Source organism: Lynx rufus, unplaced genomic scaffold (genome assembly GCF_022079265.1).
Source record: "Lynx rufus isolate CCGP_SWC_20201006 ecotype Redwood Valley unplaced genomic scaffold, mLynRuf1.p SCAF_6, whole genome shotgun sequence".
Classification (NCBI taxonomy): domain Eukaryota; kingdom Metazoa; phylum Chordata; class Mammalia; order Carnivora; family Felidae; genus Lynx; species Lynx rufus.
Window position 1 is genome coordinate 124,479,931 of NW_025814878.1, and position 22,261 is coordinate 124,502,191.

A 22,261-nucleotide genomic window follows, 5' to 3' on the forward strand; every position below is an offset into this window, starting at 1 on the left:
CTAAGTATACACCCAATAGTTTAATGACAAAAGGAAAACCATCTCTAAAGTGGAGGTCATTGTGTTTTGAGGAGAGAGTTAATGCCTGTCTTCCACACAAGAAATACAGTCCCAGGAAGGTACATGGTGCCCCCCAGAAGAAATATGCTGCTTATAATTGTTGAGGCCCCAAAGTGGGACCCATATCAGTCAGGTATACAAGTTGACAGTGTCTCTGAGATGGTCTTCTGGTTGGCTGTTTGGCTTTAAAGTGCTCAGCTTAGTTTGAATCACTGAGTCTAGTCTTTGGTTTTAGAGGCACAGCCTAAGGGGAGACAGTATAACCTGTCTCATTTGTACATACCACCAACCAAGTGGCTTTTATCCACTCCATGGAATCTTTGTGAACTGGGGTTCACAGGTGTTTTATGGAGAGGCTTAGGAGATAAATTCATTTCCTGCTGTTTTCAAAAGACTTCTTGGTAATATTAAAGGGAAGGGTGATCCAACAGAGGTCAGGGTTCTCTGGTGAGGGAAGTCAGACCCAGTGGTCAGTTAAATTTAAGGTGCTTCCAATTATTTAGTAGAACCACACCAATGGGAAAGACCCTAAGGTGATTCTGAAAGACAGAGGTCATTAATGTCCTCAATCTACTATACACCCTGGAATCAAAGATATTCCCTACCCACGTGTCAAAGTTGTTCTCCCTCTACAATAATGAACTTGACATTTCCTATCCCAGTAGGTATAACTTCATCTTTTATACACTTGTTCCCTGCTTGCACCCATACCTCCATACCTTTCATCCAGAATGGTCAGGTGCAAAAAGCATAAGGATGTTTTGTAAAACTTACAAAGATCTATTATGTCCCCCACATGGGCCATTGTACAGGGAGTCAGTGAGCAGTGTACTCAACCAAATGGTCATTATCCTTATGATCTAGGATCATGGAAATCCCACTAGAGAATCCAAGTGGCTGAACCAGAAATAAATTTAATTCCTAGGCCCCTTTTGGCTTGGTGCACCAACCAGTCCAGCCTGGAATTGCTGTTAGAGGAAAGAAAGTAGGATCATGCCTAGGAATAGTCAGAGTGGAATCCCAAATATTCCTGTAGACCTAATTAACCCTCATCCCTTTAATCCTGATCATTACTTAGGAGCCACCAAGTAATAATCCCTTTCTGAGGCAGCTGCACTATGAGGTATGTGGATCATGAAGACTTTTGCACAAGTGACTTAGACCTCTTGACTAGCAGCTGGGCTTGGTTTCCATAGTTCATGACCCCAAAGAAGGGTGTCTTTAATCTGACAGGCCTTCATTTTCCAAGTAGCAGGCTATCTGCCTAGGCCACTGGCAATAGCCCAAGAGTCAGTAAGACAGACAAGGTTTATCAGGGAACACACTGGCCAAAGATATGAAGACAACATGCATAATCCAGAAATGCAGATTAACCCCCATGAGGCTCACCTTGGACAAGTGTGGTACAGGGGCAGGTAGACAATTCCTCCTTCTCTTTCTAGATGGGTTCTCCTGCAACATAGTTATATGGCTTCTTAGAGGATAGCCACATAAGATGGAGCAACCAGCCTCACATAGCTGTGGCCAGCTCACTGAGTCCTCTTCTACTGACCCTCCCTTCTTTCTTGCCCCTGCCTCTACTCCTCACTCTTGTTCTCTAAGATTGTTTACCCCTCAATAAAGTGGTAGCACAAAGTGGGAAACCAAGGCTAGGACACTAAGAATGAATTCCAGCTAGGAAGTTTGTGTTCTTTATTATGTTATTCTAGAAAGAAAAATCACCATTTTACAGCATGGTGACTAGTTGAGGTTATCATGTTGCAATTTTTGTGATAAGCTACTTTGTGGGGGAAATGGTAACGAAGACGCAAAATCTAACTGAAAACACTCCAGTTTTCTCTTTGTTAACAACATTTTTTGCTGAACCATAAGGCACTATCAGCCACTTGTTGCCCACATATCCTAATTGTAGGCAAGGTAGGTAGAGGGAAATCAGTAGCCTCCTGAGCACCAGCCTTGCAAAACCAAACCTATAAAATGAAGACAAATGTTAAATTTTGTGACAGAGCAGGACAATAATTGGATTTAAAATAAAACAAAACAGAACTGACTGAAAAACATCTTTTTTTTTTACTCTGAATCAAACCTATAATTCATTAGCATACCATTTCCCACTTCCCATCTGGAAACTAGAAATATTGATGATATACATCATGTGGCAGCATCTAAGAAAATCATTTAAGAACTATAAATTTGAAGGTGTGCAAAAATTTGGATTTTATTTGCGTTTTTTTGTATGATTGGGGTGCTTTCCCCTTTTGGAGGAATTATGATTTAGATAAATTTTTCCAGCACTGACTCTGAACTCAACGCATTCTGGGGTGTTCTGGAATTTATGTCCCACTCTGCATTTTTCAGCCCCACTATTTCTTTGTAAGGTATCCCAGTGGGAAGGAACCAGAAAACCATTTCTTTTTTTCTTCCCCAGGAATCTTAAAACTCGCATTAAAAATATGAAATGACCCACAATGGCTCCCAAGGGGAATCTGAGAAACAGAGAAGATTCATGAGGGCTTCTTAATGCACAAGTTTCTCTCTATATATTCATAGCCCACATGAATGTCAGAGACCACAGGTGGGAGGATGCAGGAACCTGAGCTTTGCTGACACTTTTAAGGAGACAGCTAATGGGTCTGACACCATCCTCCTCACACGGTGCACTGCCCAAAGCCCAGTGGAACACATTATCCAATGCTTCTTCCTTCAATCCCTTCCACTTCTGGTTGGAAGGACTTGAACTACTTGAAGGTGGTCAAGCTGTACAAAAGTTTTTCCACACACCAGCCATGTGACTTAACAGCAGTGAAATGTGACCTAAGTCAACATTGACTGAATGCTGGGGCAGGGCAGAAAATATTACATCACTCTTTCCCTGGGTGATATCCTACAGAAGAGGCTTGCTTTTGCAGGGAAAGTGATCTGCTTTGGCATGCTATGCAGTTGAATGCACCCTGTAGACAACCCAGTCAAAAAAATACTTGTTCTGCCTTGATTGAGCATGCTATGGTCTGAACATTTGTGTACCCCTGGAATTCATATGTTGATGTTCTAACCTCCAATGTGATGTAATAGTAGGCGGTGGGGTCTTTGGGAGGTGATTAGGTCATGAGGGTGGAGCCCTCATAAACAAGACTAATGCTCTTGTTAAAAAAAAAAAAAAAAAGGCTCCAGAGAGATTCCTTGCCCTTCTGCCATGTAAGGACACAATGAGAAGTCTGCAGCCCAAAAGAGGGCTCTCACCCAAACCTGCCAGCACCCTGATCTCAGACTTCCAGCCTCCAGAGCTGTGAGCAATACATTTCTGTGTTTATAAGCCACTCAGTCTGTGGTACTTTGCTATAACAGCCCAAATGGACTAAGAGTGTGTAATGAGCAGGTCAGAAGAAAGAGAAACATGTAGATCAGGGAGCATTCATAATCTAGAGCAGCATATTGCAAACAAATCAGTCTTGCACTCTTGTGACTATGTAAATTCCTCGCTGAAGACATGGGAGCAAAGAAAAGAGAGAGAAAAGCCCAGGAGGGGATGCTACAGCTGGAAGAGAGCAGGATACTAAGTTAATCACACTAGTCTAGGCCATGGGCCAGTGGCTGAGGAACATAAGACCCCACATTTCCTTTTAAGAAAATAAAAATAGTTTTCATATAGTTTAGCCCTTTGGTTGAGCATGTTACATAAATTTTAAAATGCATCTAAGACGTTGCCTCATCATGAAAGCTGCTGATGGAACAGATTGAGGAAGTGGGAACAACATTCATCAGTCTCCACGTCTGGGGCTTGGAATTAGCCATCACAAACACGGGGACACAAGCCCTTTGCATTTGGCACAAATTATCTGTTCTGTTTCCCAGCATTGGGTCTACAGGCCTCTGTTGAAGATAAAAATCAGTGATAAAGGCCAATTGTCAGAGGGCTGGCTATTTTCAGTGCTATTGTTATGACAACTCTGGCTTCCAAAAGGATTATTAAGAAAAAAGGCCATCTCTTTGAAATCTACATCAAGTTGTTAAGGCAACAAACCCAGGATTAAATCTGGAAATGTTTGCTTTGCCACCCCCTTCCTCTACCCTATGATCTATTTCACATGTTCTTGTTGTCGGTGCCAGCTAACAGATCATTGCTACATCTCTGCCACCTCATCCCAGCAATCAGAGACAAGTGTGGATTTGAAAACCGGCATTGCCGTGTGCATTTGTGCGTATGTTACGTGAGTAGGTCTGTGGGTTTGTGTGCAACTCTGGAAACAGTTCATCAAATTTCCCCCTTAATTCTGTTTGTTGTATTTAACCAAAGAGACAGCAGTTTCTTATCCAGATAAAGAAAGGACATCCAGAAAGCTCAGTGACACTTGGTGGATTTCTGCAGGCAAAGATTGGAAGAAAGAGAGTCTAAAAGAAAGACAGCACTTCCCACGGCCTAGAGGTGGGGAATTACAGGGTGTGTGTGCTGTTAGCTGCTGCATACATACAGTATGGGTAGGAGAAGAGGGGGAAATTGAACAGGGGAATGAGCGACACGGAAAGTGAAGCTTTACTAAGAATGACACGGCAGCAGTGTGAGAAAGGACAGGGACAGGCTTGGGACAGTGACAGCCAGTGATCATGTCAGTAGTTAAGCATAAAATGTAATGAAGGAGAAAGCTAGGATTCTGACCACCATGGCAATGGCAATGAGAGGACAGAAGGAGGATTTGGAGAAGCCTCGGTAGCCAGTGATGAAATTGGGGGGTGGTGGAAGGCAAGTTGGGGAGGAAAGGATCCTGGGAAGAAAGAGTAGGGGGGCAGAGCAAGTCGAGAGGGAAGAGCTGTTTGGGGTGGCAGATAATGTGTTCTAACTCATTATCGAGGAGTGTCCAGCAGGTGATGAGAAATTCAGATGTGGGACTCTTGAGAGACATGAAGGCCAGAGATTCCATCTATGTGATCACCCAGTGAGAAGATGGGCCAGGAGAAAACAGAAGGGGACAGGTTCAGCCACAACACTGCGCTTCTAACCAGTGTGTTTGTGAATCTGGTAAGCCTATGAGGATGTAGATAGCTCATCCAAGATGGTGTGTGGTCTCCTGGAGGCTTAATGAGCTCTGCTGAATACCAACAGTTGGTGTGCTGGAGCTATTTCCCCGCTCCCCGGACATCTGAGCTAAGAGGTGCCGGGGAAAAGCCTCGAATTTCATACACTCTGTGACCCAGTTTCTATCTGGCTGACAGAAGCTCTTCCCGCTCCAGATGACAGGTCTGAAAGCTGCTCAAGTAGAATGGGTGGTGAGTTATGTGAACATTTTTTCACGTTAATTGAATTCCCTTCAGTTGGGCTTCTGCAAGTGATCTTTTGTTTTAAGTAGTACGTTTTATTCCACTAATAGGGACTCAGCCGGGTGGGAGAACACTGCTTGCTGACTAGAGAGGATTTTCTACAGCAGACATAGAAGAATGGGGCTGGCCTTGCTGGAGGTGTTGCCTTGGAGGCAGTGTGTACAGTCAATGCTTCTGCAGAGCCCTCTCTCTGCCTTTCCTAGATCCCTGGCTTCCAGATCTGGGTGAATCACCTTGGGGGGTGACTCTTTAGTCGTACAGATGACTTAATCCAACCAGACCATCTCAATTAGAAGCTCAGGAAGTAGCACTCAGGAAGCTTATTTTCCACAATCTTACCAGCCATTTGGGACAGCTTCCTTGGGACCCCCTCTTCAGGAAATCACTGCCTTAGGGCATTCCATCCAGGCTCTGTAAGAAATACCAAGTGATTTTCAAGAGTTGCAGGAATGTTCCTGGCAAGGCCTGTAAGAAAGGGGGTGAGGGCTTGCTGATTGGAAAAAACTAATGTTCTAAAATTGTCATTTGTTTTCACTGTGATATTTATTTGTAATATCACATCACATAAGAACTTCACATAAAATGGGTGTCTTTAGCAGAAGAATTTTGGATCAAAAATGACTAAGAAACTTCACAGCCTGGGATGATGCTACACTTTACTTATGCGAAATTGATCTTATCAGTTTTACCAGAGTGCCACCTCCCTGAATCTGAGTCCTTCAGTGTTTAAGCTCTAGACAAGTGCAAAATCTGGTGCCATGAGCTCTCCTTGGAGGGATGCTGGGGTCCCCACATTACTTAAAGAGAACACACAGCATCCAAGTCAGAGCCTTAGATTCTCCAATCATGTGCGCCAGAGGAGGGGGGCTCCCTTTTCCTTCACACCCACTTCAAACCCTGGGGGGCAGGGTGTACATTTCCCAGGGAATAGTAGAAAAACATTCACATCACAGACCAGCCCAGGAAGCAATTCTTTTCTCTTATCTCCAGCAACAAAACCAAACATCAAAACCCACAAAGTGGAGAGCCAACATTCAGGCGCACACCTAAATGGATTTCTTTTCTAGCTCCCAGCACTCTTCTTTTAAAAACCTTGGAAGATGCAGAGTGAATAATTTGTAATTTGGGCAGCAAGTGGGAAGATCTAGTCTCAGCTCTCCATCCCCTCTGAATCTGTCTCCTTATCCCTAAATGGGAACTAGTAATCCCACCCACTTCACAGAGAGGGTTTAGAAGCTCAAAAGGGCTCACCAAATCATGGCAAGGGACAGGAAACCCAGAGTACCTACACCATGTAGTAGGGCTTGGGGATATAAGCCCATCTCCCGGTCTCTGGTTGCTCTCTTTCTCATAGATGTTGGGTTCAGGTAGAGCTGCTTACTGCTTTTCTTCCCCTAAAGCCCTGAGAAATCTCATGTTCCCAGATTATCAACAAATGTTGGTAGATCTCAAGCCTCTATAGCTTCTCTACCCCAGTCTAGCTTTTGGGTTTTTTTAAATTAAGTTTATTTTTTTGATTTTTTAATGTTTATTTATTTTTGAGAGAGAGAGAGAGAGAGCATGTGAACAGGAGAGGGGCAGAAAGAGAGGGAGACACAGACTCCAAAGCAGGCTCCAGGCTCTTGGCTGTCAGAACAGAGCCTGACACAGGGCTCAAACCCACAAACCACAACAATCGTGACCTGAGCCGAGGTCAGATATTTAACTGACTGAGCCACCCAGGCGCCCCTCTGGCTTTTTCATTTTTAGGATTGGATTTGTGGCTGCAGTTTCCCACCTTATCTCTCAGAGAAGACAGCACAGATTCAACTTTTGAGTGTTAGGTGCAAAAGGTTTGGGCACTTTCCCAGTGAGCCCCTGGCCCAAGGCCACCCCTCCTGAGTCTGTACTATGTGATTCTCATGTTTCACAGCACCTCACCCTGACTGCTGGCCTGGTCTCTGATGGCCACTGGCTCTATCCACTGCTCCCTACACTGTAGCCAGCTCTGCCTGTACCCAACCAGAAACACCTCTTGTTGCCACATACTGGAGGCAATGGGGGGAAAGTCTCCTGGCAAGTCAATTTCCAAGAGACTACAGCTCTTGGTCTCCAAAAGTGGCCTTCTTTGGACCCACAGCTTTTTCTGGCCCATACCAAGATTCCAGGGGCTTCCTATATCACCCTCCCCCACCTGCCCACCTCCAGGTCCCAGATGGCTCATGGGTCCTGTGGTATTCCCTTTGACCTCAACACAAGTTATCAATTCTGTGGAATTCTCACCACAAGTAGAAGACCAGCCTCATTCCTTCATTTGCCTCTTCTTCTTCCACACTGCTCTCAGATCTCCTTTTTAAAAATTTAACAAACTCTTATGGAACAGCTTCCGTGGTCAGGATTGATGATTGTTTCTTTGTTGAGCCACACACTTGCTCATCTGGCACTGAGTGCAGTCATGCAACAAACACATATTGAGAGCTTACTATGTATGGAGCACTAAGAGTATAATGATGGGCAAGACGGCCCTCGCTCCTGGACAACCTTCTATCCAGGGAAGGAGACAGCAAAAATAGAAACAAGATGAATATATAAAATAATTGCATGTTTTAGAAGATCTGTGAAAGAAACCAAAGGGCTGACGTAGAGTTATCAGCAAGGAGGAACACTTATTCTAACATGGTGCTCAAGGAAGTCCTCTTTGAAAAAGTGACATGAAAGCTGAAATCCAGTGGTTAAAAGGAGCTATTCAGATAGAATGGGGTAACTGCACCAGAGGAAACAACACGTGCCAAGGACCTGAGACAGGAAAGACCTTGACCTATTTGGGGATCTGAGAAAATACCAACCTGGTTGGACCTTAAGGAGAGGAGGCACGTGTGTGGGCTGGTGAAATATTTTGAAAGATGCTGATAAACACTGCATGTGGAGATATACCATGCAGATACTTGTAGGCCACCATAGAGAGTTTGAGATTACTCCACCAATGAAGTGCACAGTTAGTCCCAGGCATTCTAGGAGCCTTCTTGAAAATGGAGCTTTGGCAGTTTCTCCTGGCCTAATGTGAGGTCGTATTCCTGCATCCACCACATATTTTTGAGAGTCACTCTGTCCTAAACACCCAGTAGTCATATTAGATTGTTATCACAAGCCCTTTACATATACACCAACCCACACACACATGTACTGGCCCATGTATATGCATTTTGCTTCTCTGTTGTTCTAAAATAGAATCATACTACACACAGCACTTAACAACTTAGTTTTTTCACCTAGCAATATACTGTGGATACCTCTACTGGTTTTCGCTCAGCTTTGTTCAATACATATGTTTCACCCATATAACTCCATCATCCTCAGCCCCTCCCTCCCCCAAATATATGCTGGGGAGAGACCTGGACATGAAATTACAAGTGTACCTTTAAAAAGGCTTAGTGGGGGCACCTGGGTGGCTCAGTTGGTTAAGTGTCTAACTCTTGATCTCAGCTCAGGTCATGGTCTCACAGTTCGTGAGTTCAAGCCCCCCATCAAGCTCTGCGCTGATGGTGTGAAGTCTGCTTGGGATTCTCTCTCTCCTCTCTCACTAGCACTCTCTCTCAAAATAAATAAACTTTATTTTTTAAAAAAGGCATAGGGGCGCCTGGGTGACTCAGTCAGTTAAGCGTCTGACTTCAGCTCAGATCATGATCTCACAGTTTGTGAGTTCGAGCCCCGTGTCGGGTTCTGTGCTGACAGCTCAGAGCCTGAAGCCTGCTTTGGATTCTGTGTCTCCCTCTCTCTGTTCCTCTCCACTCACACTCTGTCTCTGTCTCTCTCTCTCTCTCTCTCTCAAAAATAAAGATTAAATTTTTTTTAAATAAAAAAAAGGCATAGCATAGAACTGTTGACTAAACTTTTTTTTTCTTCATGGAAAAAGCACATATCAAGTAGATCGGTGTTCTCTGTGGAGTAACTCCTGAGTTTATTTCATATACCTTCCCAAGAGTAATTTCCTTCATGCCATAAGATATGGGGGGGGGGGGCAGAAGATAGGAGGAGATTCTAGAAGATGTGAGGGATTCCCAGCCATACACTGGGTGAATCCTCTGAGGAGACAGTTGAACATGGTAGAAAAAGTACAGATTTTGGAGCCAACCATGCTGGGTTCAAATTATGGTTACTCTGCTGAATTTCCTCAGGGAAGTATCTGAACTTCACTATCTGCTTCCTCCACTACAAAAAGGGACAGTGGAACATCATTCAGCCTTAACAAAGAAGGAAATCCTTTTGCACATGGCAACATGATGAACCTGGATGATGTCATGCTAAGTGAAACAAGCCAGTCACAAAAAGACAAACATGTATGATTCTACTTGTAGGAGGCCCCTAGAGTCAACAACTTCACAGAGACAGAAAGTAGAAGGGTGATTTCCAGGGGCTGGAGGGAGAGGAGAATGGGGAGTTGTTGAATGTTTACAGAAAGTCAGTTTTGCAATATGGAAAGGGTTCTGGAGATGGATGGTGCTAATGGTTGCACAGCAATGTGAATATAATTAATGTCACTGAACTGCACACTTAAATATGGTTAAGGTGGTACATTCTATGCTACATGTATTTATCACAATTTTTTAAATGAATGAAAAAAAGGATAGTAATACCTACCTCATGGGGTTGGTAGGAGAAGAATAAAATCATATAAAACATTTAACACAGTGCAGTTCTTCCTTTCCCCACTACACACACACATACACACACACACACACACACACACACGCACACATACTCCTTCTGCTCAGCTGTTTCCTCAGACTCCCCTGCCAAGTTTCCTTATAGCATAGGCACCAACAGTAAGAACAAGTCATGTTCAATGACTTCTATCCTCAGGAGTCTCCCCAGGCTGCATTCTGGAAGATTCTCCATTCCTGTCTTTCCTCACATGAATTCTTATTTCAAGGCATTTCAAGACACTCTGAGAATAATGGTTCTTAATGTGGGAACATCTGCTCTTCAGTTTCTGGAAACAATTTATTCTTCCAGTCAGACCCAGGGTTTTGAGAGACCAAATTGACAAAACATTCATGCATGCAACAAATATAACTTAGAGGTCCATATTATGCATGAGCCTCTCTGCAGTTGAAAGCATAAGATCACTTGCTTTTTCTTACTCTAAACAAGCAGCGGGTTCCTAAATTGTTCAAAATGTGAGAAAGTGCATTGCTTCATATCCAGATCAATTGCTGAATGCTCCCTGGAACCACTTTGATTCCTTCACAACCCTGTTCCACCCTTCTTTTCCTGCATGAATATGCCTTGAGATGTGACAGGATATGGCCTTTACTGTAATGATTTGATTGCATTTCTTTCTCTTGTCTCATTTTCCAAACTTCTGCAATCGAAGCCAATAATTAACACACTTCTATAATGACAAAATATTTTTAAGAGATTGTGTTTGTATATGTTCATAAATGAGTTCATAGACTTACGAAGAAATAAATAGATGTTTCTTGGTATGGCACAGATAAAAATGAGTAGTTTTTTTTGTTTTGTTTTTTTTTGTTTTTTGAAGGTGTGAATAGATCTATCACTCACAGAATCCTAAAATTTAGACATGGTGGGGCTGTTGAATCTGAGCTATGTATAGTGACACGTAATAATGCCTTCTATTTGTATAATAACTACTTTAAACTTTATAAAGTGTTTTCAGATACATTAACACATTTAATTCTTAAAACAAATTAGAGAAGAAAAACAGACTCAAAGAGTTTGAGGTGTGTTCCAAGCCACCCACATAGTACAGGTCAGAAGTTGGTCTCTGAAATAGCCACCTTCAAGTTTTTTCTTCTGTTTTCACTTCATCACTGGAAAAGAGAGAATGGATCAGATGAGAGCTAAGGACTCAGGAAAAGCAGGGCACATTGCCTGGACCAGGTATAGAATCAGGGTTGAACTAGAAAAGAATAACCAAGCTTCTCCAAGGCATGGAAAGAACTGCTGGGCCATGAAAAGGAGGAATTCAGGGAATAAGACATGTGAACCTCTTGGGGCCTCATGAGGGCAACAAAGACTTCAGTGGGACCAACAACCAGATCATGTGTAACCACTAGAAGTTTAGTCCTGACAGTAAGGCTGTGTCCCTAGGTTCAGCATGAGAGGAAACATCCCAGGGTCCTCAGGGAAAGCACCGCCATGTTTCATCAGATTGGAGGTTTTAGGAAGCTGAGCACATTCTAAGATATCAAAGAAATTGGAGACCCAACACAACAGTAGAGAGCAACGGGAAGGTTACAGAGAGAATGAGGAACCCCAACTTGTTCTAACTCCAAAACAAAATGTATACGCCTTCAGCATCCACAGAAGTGTGCTGAGAAGAATTATGTTCTCTGGAGTCGCTCTTGAAATGCAGAGTATTTGCTCTCATTGCACAATACCCTCACCTCTAGGATCTGTGGTTCACTGAACACATGAATACATACTGCCACTAAGACCCATGCAGGCCCTGTCCCTGGCTGTGAAGAAAACATGGCCATCAGTGCTGCTTCCCTGTGTTAGGAGGAAGAAGATAATAGATTGTCTTTCTCTCTCTCTCCACTCCATGCCACGCTGACTTGAGCTCATAAGGGCACAATTCTGGAGTCACATGCTCCCTTGACTACACACGGACACAAACATGCACACTTTCCCTGAGACCCACCTGTCTGTCCCCAACCTCCGTGTCCCCAGATTTTCAGGAGCTGAGACCTTTTCTCCAAATACTTAGTGCTAATCATCTCTTGCCCCAGGATAAATTGTATTTCTTTTTGGGGAAACTCCATTTTACAACAGGTTTTATCTTGCTTTAAATGGTAGATGGGCCTTTTACATCAGATAGAAATATCAGAACTAAAAAGGTGGAGTGTTTTTGAGTACAGAGCGTTAAGAATGAGTTGACTGGATTAAAGGAAAAGGTGCCCTAAGAATAAAAAACAATCTGGCTTTTCTTCTCAGAACAATTCATGGAAACCATAAGGTACATGGCTATTCCCTGGAATGAGGGAGTGGAAGGTTAAACAAAACCCTCAGGTATCCCCAGATAAGGTGCACACTGCAGAAAAAGCATGTAAAGATGTAGGTTTAGGGGCACCTGGATGGCTCAGTGGGTTAAGCGTCCGACTTCAGCTCAGGTCATGATCTTGTGGTTTGTGAGTTTGAGCCCTGCGTCGGGCTCTGTGCTGACAGCTCAGAGCCTGGAGCCTGCTTTGGATTCTGTGTCTCCCTCTCTTTCTGCCCCTCCCCTGCTAGTGCTCTGTCTGTATCTCTCTCTCTCTCTCTCTCTCAAAAAAATAAATATTAAAAAATACTTAAAGATGTAGGTTTAGTTGTCTTCCTTTTTTTAAGCTCTAAGACTTTAAAGCTTGAGCATATTAAACCTCACTTGCATGCTTCAAGAGAAGTCTGTCCTGTGGAACCACAGGAAAGGAGAGCAGGTGTCTTAGGTTGGGCTCCCCAGAAACAGATCTTGAGATGAGGATTCATGAGCAAATGACTTCTTGAGAAAAAGCTCTTAGGGGAAGCCAGCAGAGGCATGGAGGAGCAGGACAGTGAAGGAAAGAGGCCAAGCCAGAAGGCAGATGCAGGCTGAGTCCCGCAGGAGTCTCAGCCCGAGTCTGCAGGGAGCTCAGGAGTGAAAGGTGAGTAAGGTGTGGTCTGTGGTGCACTGAACACATGAGTATATACTGCCACTAAAACCCGTGCAGGCTCTGTCCCTGGCCTGGAAGAAAACACAGCCATCAGTGATGCTTCCCTGTTGGGAGGAAGAAGAGACAGGGGTCTGGGGTTTTCATACTTCTGTAGCCATCATCCACTGGATAAGGGGTATAAAGTCCCCCCGGAATTTCTTGTTTCTGGTGCCCTGAGGCTGTAGAAAAGGAAAGCACCCAAAACCAATGGGCACACAAAAATGCCACCAAAGAGAGTAGAGGTGATCTGAGCAAAACATTGACATCATCAGTCACAGGGAGCAAAGACCACAATTTGAGAGACTCAGTTTCCTCATATACAGAATGAGGTCATTTCATTATCCTGCACCCCTGATGCCTTATCTGTCAAATGGGGAATGTAATAAACAATGTCTGCCTCACAGGGTTGTTGCAAGGATGGGACAGTTTGGAAGGAACACATATTAAACACTGAGAAATATCAACTGTCGCAAATATTTATAAACAAGTATAACAATAATTTCACCTGGGCCTGTGGCTCTGGTTATTTTGCCAAAAGAGATGTAGTGGCCACCCATGAACCTAAACATCTCCAAGATCTCTTCTCTCTCAGTAATTCAGGGAATACATTCTAAGTTACCCAGAAATTATAGGTCCCTGCAAGGCAAGAAGAACTTGGCTAACATCCATGAGGAATTTTAACATCACCTTCAGAGTGCTCAGTGCTGAGTGGCTCAGTTAAGCGCCCGACTTCGGCTCAGGTCATGATCTCACAGCTTGTGAGTTCGAGTCCCACATCAGGCTCTGTGCTGATCAGCTCAGAGCCTGGAGCTCCTACTTCAGATTCTGTCTCCGTCTCTCTCTGCCCCTCCCTGGCTCGCACACTGTCTCTCTCTCTCTCTTTCTCTTTCTCTCTCTCTCTCTCTCTCTCTCTCTCTCTCTTTCTCTCTCTCAAATATAAATAAGCATTAAAAATTAAGTAAATAAAAGCACTTTCAAAAGCATGAACCCATTGTTTGAACAGTACACAAAACATTTTTTTTTAGATAAAAATTCAACCTTGGCTCTGTACGGTGGTTTCTGCCCTATTCATTTCTTAAACACAATTACGAGGAGAGCTTTTAATGCAATTGGTTATGAACATCAACTTACTATTAGGTTAGCTGACAACAAGCTAAGTTAGGAGCCATGAAGGAGCTGTATTTATGACATTTGAGTAGCACAAAATGTGATTTTTCTCTGGAGAAGACTTTTGAGAATTAGAAGGAATTAGTCATATTTTCCAATGTGGGGATTTTAACAGTTGTGAAATTATGAAGGAGACCTGACTCAACAATTCCAATACTGCAATATGTCACCTAGCTGTCTTGTTACTTAAAATTACACGATTTAGAAGACAGTAACTTTAAAAAGAACCCAGCTGAGGTTGGAAAGAAAAGGGAGAGAAGCAGACAAAGCAACGGAAAAGTAGAAAATTGCTGAACATTTACAGAGCTAAGTTTAACAATTCTGGGCTCATTTAATACATTTCTTTCTTAAATAGCACACTGAAAAGGCATGTTTATCCTCTCAGTGAGTTATATGTTAGAAATGCATTCATTAAACTGTTTTTTCAAAAGTACAATACTGAATCCAAACTGTCTTTAATATGTTGCTAAATATTCAAATGAGTCACCCTTTTGGACTCCCTTTTGGAGGGTTAAAAGATGAATCGACTTTCACTGGACAAAGATGATTAAGCCAATTCAAAACTCTCCTTGTGCTATATTTTTTTAGCCTCTTCATTAGGTTACTCCTCATTAACTACCCTAAATGAGCTACAAATAATGATCAGGTCTGTCCTTTATATATGAAAATTAGGCTATTAGAAAGCTTGCGACTTTGGAGGTGTTTTCCAGGAGTGGTGAAAGGTTTGAACTTTCTCAAGCATCCTCTTTTAGGTTTCTCTTGTTTTCAATAGCATACATTTGCAAGACTGTTGGCCAGGGTTAGGAGGAGGCTGAAAGACTCAGAGATGGTTCTAATGAGCTTGGTCTCATTAACACGGTATGATAATTAGCTAACCTAGCTGAACAAATGCAATAGTGGGCAAGTTTGAAGAGGTATAAATAGCTCCCTGAAACTTAAATCCAAAGCTACAAGTGGTGTTACCCCTTAAAGAACTAAACAAATCACTGAATAGGATAAGTACTAGCACTTACAATCAATACTATAAAGAAAAGAGGGTAAGTGTTACAGTTAAGAAATGATTGTCACTTACAACTAATTGAATTCCAAAATACACACATGTCCTCTTACGTGTTTTGCTCCTATCGTGATAATATAAATCAAAGAGAGATCCCAGGCTTATTCCAGACAAGTAGGAAAGAATATCTAATATATCCCAAAGAAGTTTACTCCAATATGTTGACTTCAGAAACCACTCACTCTTTATGCACTTTCAACAAAGATTTCTTTGTCTCTTCTCAAAGAGTTTGCTTTAAAAGAACAATTCTTCCTAAATTGATCTAGAAAGTAAATGCGATTCCAATCAAAATTCCAGTAAGATTTTGTATGACCTGCACCTCAAAAAGGTGCCTAGAAGAACAAAGTAAGGAAAATTGCCCCATCAGAAATAAAGATACTTCAAAGATGAAGTAATTAAAAAGACAAAAGAAAAAAAGATAGTATTAGCATCAGAAAAGATAAAGAGATTAATGGAATGGAATAGAAAGCCCAGAAACAAATCCAAGTAAATATAAGAATTTATTCTATGGTAGAGATAATGTTATAAATCTGTGGAGAAAAGATGGAATTTTTTAGTAGCTGATATTAGGAAAATTGGCTCACAGCATGAATAAACATGTAAACCTAATGACATACAAAAATACAACCAAACTGATTAAAACCTAGTTACAAAAATTAAAACTGTAAAGCAAATTAAAAATATTTTTAAGTTGATACTATCCAAATCAATCTACATATTCAATGCAATCCCTATCAAAATAACATGAGCATTCTTCACAGAGCTAGAACAAACAATTCTAAAATTTTTATGGAACCACAAAGGCCCCGAATAGCCAAAGCAGTCCAGAAAAGGTCCATGCTTCAATCTGTATTACAAAGCTATAATCATCAAGAGAGTATGGTACTGACATAAAAATAGACACATAGATCAATGGAACAGAATAGAGAACCCAGAAATGGACCTACAAATGTATGGCCAACTAATCTTTAACAAAGCAGGAAAGAAAATCAAATGGAAAAAAGTCAGTCCCTTTAGCAAATGGTGCTGGGAAAACTGGACAGTGACATGCAAAAGAATGAACCTCGACCACTTTCTTACACCATACACAAAAATAAACTCAAAATGGATGAAAGACCTAAATGTAAAACAGGAAGCCATCAAAATCCTAGAGGAGAAAACAGGCAACAACCTCTTTGACCTCAGCTGCAGCAACTTCTTACTTGACATGTCTCCAGAGGCAAGGGAAATAAAAGCAAAACTGAACTATTGGGACCTCATTAAGATAAAAAGTTTCTACGGAGCAAAGGAAACAAACAGCAAAACCAAAAGGCAACCAACAGAATGAGAGAAGATATTTGCAAATGACAAATCAGATAAAGGGTTAGTATCCAAAATCTATAAAGAACTTAGCAAACTCAACACCCAAAAAACAAATAATCCAGTGAAGAAATGGGAAGAAGACATGAATAGACACTTTTCCAAAGAAGACATCCAGATGGCTAACAGACACATGAAAAGATGCTCAATGTCACTCCTCATCAGGGAAGTACAAATCAAAATCACAATGAGATACCACCTCACACCTGTGAGAATGCCTAAAATTAACAACTCAGGAAACAACAGATGTTGGCAAGGATGTAGAGAAAGAGGAGCACTTTTGCACTGCTGGTGGGAGTGAAAACTGGTGCAGCCATTCTGGAAAACAGTATGGAGGTTCCTCAAAAAGTTAAAAATAGAACTGCCCTATGACTCAGCAATTGCACTACTAGGTATTTATCCAAAGGATACATGAGTGCTAATTCGAAGGGGCACATGCACCTTAGCAGCACTATCAACAATAGCCAAAGTATGGAAAAAGCCCAAAAGTCCATCAACTGATGAATGGACCAAGAAGATGTGAAGATGTGGTATGTATATATATATACATATATATATATATATATATGTAATATATATATAATGGAATATATATATATATATATATAATGGAATATTACTCAGTGGTCGAAAAGAATGAAATCTTGCCATTTGCAACGATGTGGGTGGAACAAGACTGTATTATGTTAAGCAAATAAGTCAGTCAGAGAAAGATAAATATCATTTTATTTCACTCATATATAGAACTTAAGATACAAAACAGCTGAACATAAGGTAAGGAAAGCAAAAATAAGATAGAAACAGAGAGGGAGACAAACTGTAAGAAACCCTTAAATACAGAGAACAAACTGAGGGTTCCTAGCAGGATGTTGGGTGGGGGTATGGCTAAAGTGGTGAGGGAGATTAAAGAGAACACTTGTTGAGATGAGTACTGGATGTTATATGTAAGTGATGAATCACTAAATTTCATTCCTGAAATTAAAAGTGGAAAGAAAGAAAGAAAGAAAGAAAGAAAGAAAGAAAGAAGAAAGAAAGAATTGAAGTGTAAAAAATATTTTTTAATATTGTGACATTAAGATGTGTGGAAAAAGTTTTTACACTCCAAAAACATAAGGTGAAAAAAAGTGAACTACAACAAAATTGAAGGTTTCTATTCAATGTAGAGAAGATATGCAGCATCTAAAACGTATTAGGGTTAATATCAATAGGACAGAAGGAACTCCTACAAATTAATAAAACAATATAGCAAACTATTTTAAAATGCACAATGGATATGAATTGGTAATTCACAGAGGAAAGAAACCCAAGAAACTAATAAATATATAAAGAAGTACTCAACTTCATTTACAAATAATCAGAGATCTGATTGAAATAACTTTATAATCATCCTGTTGGCCAGGTATGAATGTTGGTAAATGTATTAGTGATGATGTTGGTATATGGGAAACTCATTCACATGAAAGAATATTGGTTATGGTATATTAGATTATTGTGTAAATGCATTCACTACCTCTCTATCACTTCCATAGAGAAGATATATTTCCTCTCCCCATTGGACTTGGCCATGTGACTCAACTTGGCCTTAGAGCAGGCTTCCCTAAGCACTTCTGTGCTCCTGAGCTCTAAGATTGGTCATATAACTTGTTTTGACCAATAGTATGCAAACAAAAATGACTTGAGCACAAGCTTGAAATGTGCTCGGTGGTTGGGCTTGAGCCCTTGTGCTTCTGCCATTGGCATGAGAAGAATATGCCCTAGCTAAGTCCACCAGTTCAAGGAGGATGAGAGACACCTGGAACAGACCTGAACCCAGCGTAAAGCCTAGATCCACTTTAGTTGAACTCCCAGCTAACCCACAGATGTATAAGTGATAATAAATTATTGCTATTTTAGGCCATTTAATTTGGGGGCAGTTTGTTTCACAACATCATTTTGACAACAGCTAACCAATGCTAGTATTTGATGTAGCATTTGCTCAGTTTTAGTAAATGTAAATAGAATGTATATTATGTAGTAGAAATTGCCACACAGCCTCCTCTACTCTTTTTCTGTTGGCAGAGAATACCTCTCGTATTAGTCTGAATACTCAGAGAAACAAAATCAATAGGATAAGCACATATATAAAGAGAAAAAGATTTATTATAAGAAATTGACCCATGTGATTAAGGAGGCTGAGAAGTCTCTCAGTCTCCTGTCTACAAACTGGAGACACAGACGAGGCAGTGGTAGAGTTCCAGTCTGAATCTGAACGCCTGAGATCCAGATAGCTGTTGTCGAAGTTCCAGACTGAATGCAAAAGAAGACCAATATTTCAACTCAAAAACAGGCAGAGAGAGCAAATTCTCCCTGACCCACCTTTTGTTCCATGAAGGCCTCCAATGGATTGGGTTAGGTCCACCCACAATGGCTATACACTGTACTTTACTAGCCTACTGATTCAAATGTTAATCTTGCCCAGAAACAGCCTCATAGACATACCCAGAATCATGTTTAACCAAATATCTGGGCACCCTGTGGCCTGGTCAGATTGACATCTAAAATTAACCATCACACTTTCCACTCTGGGTGCCCAAAATTCCAGACACTTGTTTTCCCAGTCTCCACTGCAACATATATAAATGCTAGTCTATGTTCCAAGGGAACATCTATTAAAGGACATGTAGTAGAAGTTTTCCTCTATTATAAAAAAGATATATGAGAAGCTATGCTCCTCATTACCCTCATAGCTGTGATTATGTGATCATGTGATCATCCTATGCCATGGGATGCCCAGGGCTGCTACAGCCAGCTGTGACCATTGGAGAAAATAACACTGACTTATAGAGGAATGGTAGAGAATGGAACACATCTGGATCCTTGATGACATCATCAAGCTGCTAATGTTTCCTCTAGAACTCATGTTATATGAAACAATTTAGGTCATTACTATTTCAGTCACCGTTAAGTAGGGATGCTAAAAGCACCCTTAATTATCCATGTATTGGCCCACTAATCTGAACTCTTGGATATGAATAGGCACATGCACAAGAAGATAGGTAAGATAATGCCCATTGCAATATTATTTTGTGTTAGAAAGAACTTGGGGTGTCCTAAGTGTCCACCACTTGGAAATAGACTTTTAAAATGTCTACAATAGGGGCGCCTGGGTGGCTCAGTCAGTTAAGCGTCCGACTTCAGCTCAGGTCACGAACTCACAGTCCATGAGTTCGAGCCCCGCGTCGGGCTCTGGGCTGATGGCTCAGAGCCTGGAGCCTGCTTCCGATTCTGTGTCTCCCTCTCTCTCTGCCCCTCCCCTGTTCATGCTCTCTCTCTGTCTCAAAAATAAATAAACATTAAAAAAAAGTCTACAATAAAATATTATGTAATAATCAGTAGTAGTAGACTATATTTACATAAGAAATTTGCACAGATCTCAAAGATATAAAAGTAAATGTAAGAAAGTAAATAATAAGTAAGAAAAGTAAAACTTGGAATGGGATATATATCACAATGCCATTTATGTATATAAAGAATGCAAACACATAAGACAGCATTGTAAGTTTGCCAATAATTCACATATATTCAAGGAAAAATGTCTGAGATATTACAGTGCATGTTTAAGGGAGAAGGATCTACTTTCAAGCACACTCATGTGATTATTAGCAGGCTTTACTTCCTTTGGGCTGGTGGACTGAAGGCCTTAGTTCTTCACTGGTTGTTGGACAGAAGTCTCCTTCAGCACCTTGCCATCTAGGTCTTTCCATAAAGCAGCTCCGAACATAGCAGCTTGATTCCCTCAGAGTGAACAAGTGAGTGGGAGAAAGGGTGTCCAAGATGGAAGCCCTGGTCTCACTTTTGTCATATTCTTTTTATACGGAACAAGTCACTAGGTCCAGCCCACACTCAAGAGGAAGGTGCTGCATACACAAAGGAATGAACACCAGGAGGTAGAGATCACAGAACCATTTTAGAAATCCTCTACCATAGCCCTCAATACCATGACCAGTGGCATTCACTTATGAACTGAGGAGTAGGATTAAATCAGCTTCATATAACTGAGGTCCAAAAGTGAAATAAAAGAAAAACCAAATGGCAAAAAGAACCAACGTGGTTTTGGCTTTAACATATTTGTAAGTCAAGCAGTAGCTAACTGACATTAAATAATGTCTGGAAGACTGAGTAACTATTGGTGCCAAAATGTTGACTATAGGCATGTAAATATTAAGAAGCACAGAAAAAAAATGTAGCTTTATTACTTAACGATCAATACAAAGAGACAGGAAGTGAAGGGGGGGGGATATTAGTATAGCTTCTATTAAAAACAGCAGCTCAAATCCAGATTGAAAATTTAAAAAATTCTAGGTGCTAAAACTTTTTGATGTAGATTTGGGTAACTTTATAACAGGAGAAAAACTTATCATTCCTTCATTTAGCAGAGGGAGAATGAGGTCCAGATGGCCAGTGATTTTATTTTTTTTTCTTTTTTTTTTTATATGAAGTTTATTGACAAATTGGTTTCCATACCACACCCAGTGCTCATCCCAAAAGGTGCCCTCCTCAATACCCATCACCTACCCGCCCCTCCCTCCCACCCCCCATCATGGCCAGTGATTTTACTCCAACTGTGGCATGTTCCTCTTTCTTTGGTCAAAGCAATTCTTTATCAGACAGACTCTCCTGCCAGAGTAAAAATGTGATCTTTACCATTTGCAAGCAACTTCCAGTCTGACACTAACTGGGCTAGGCTTGGCACAGTCTTCCTTCCTTTTCCCCCAGCAAATTTGCACCAAAGAGTTAATTGCATTAAAAATGTTCCTTATTTAACTTCTGTCTTTGCTGGTGAATAAACTTTCAAAAACAGTCTCCATGTTATGTCTCAAACCAGGGCAAGACTTCTTTTATTTTGTTTCAACACTATTTTCTTAAACCTCTTTCTCCTTTTCATGCTCCTCATTGCAGTGTAAGTCCATGAAAAATTAACACTGCTGCTCAGCAGGGAAGCTAGCTCTTTTTAAAAGAATGCTCTGGCAAACCCCAACACCAGGACATGCATCTCCTAGCAGATCTGCCTTAGAAAAGCACAATGTGTTACAGAAGTTTCTCCCTAGAGAGTGTGAATCTCAATGGCTGTGGCAATTATACTAGATTTTCTTTATGTTTTCTCTACCATCCCTTATTTAGTTCTTGATAGCATACTTTGGGTCCATGAACTTGCAAAATTTAAGGTAAATCACTGTAATGATGTAGGAACCATGCCTTCTTGGACTCCATGGAGTCACTGGAAGGAAAGCTAATATCTCAAAGCCCAAACTCCACAAACAAAATGACATTTTCAATTGTTAAATAAAACAATTGAGTTTTATGGGTAAGACATTTGTCCATACCAGAGTACAAAATATCAGCATCAATCAGAAAAATAGGAAGTGTAGTAAGTGGATCTAAGAGCTTATCCATGTCATGAAAGTTCTAGGCAAATACATGGCTAGTGTAGCATTTAATGAAAATTAAAATTGTTTCTCTTCTTAAAGTGAAAATTATAATTCCTTTTAATTCAATGCATCAGGTTATTTTTATTCACATTTACAAATAACCATTTTGATCAGAATTTTTCACTGAAGAATTGATTGAGGTTTTCAATTCATGAAATCATAATTAT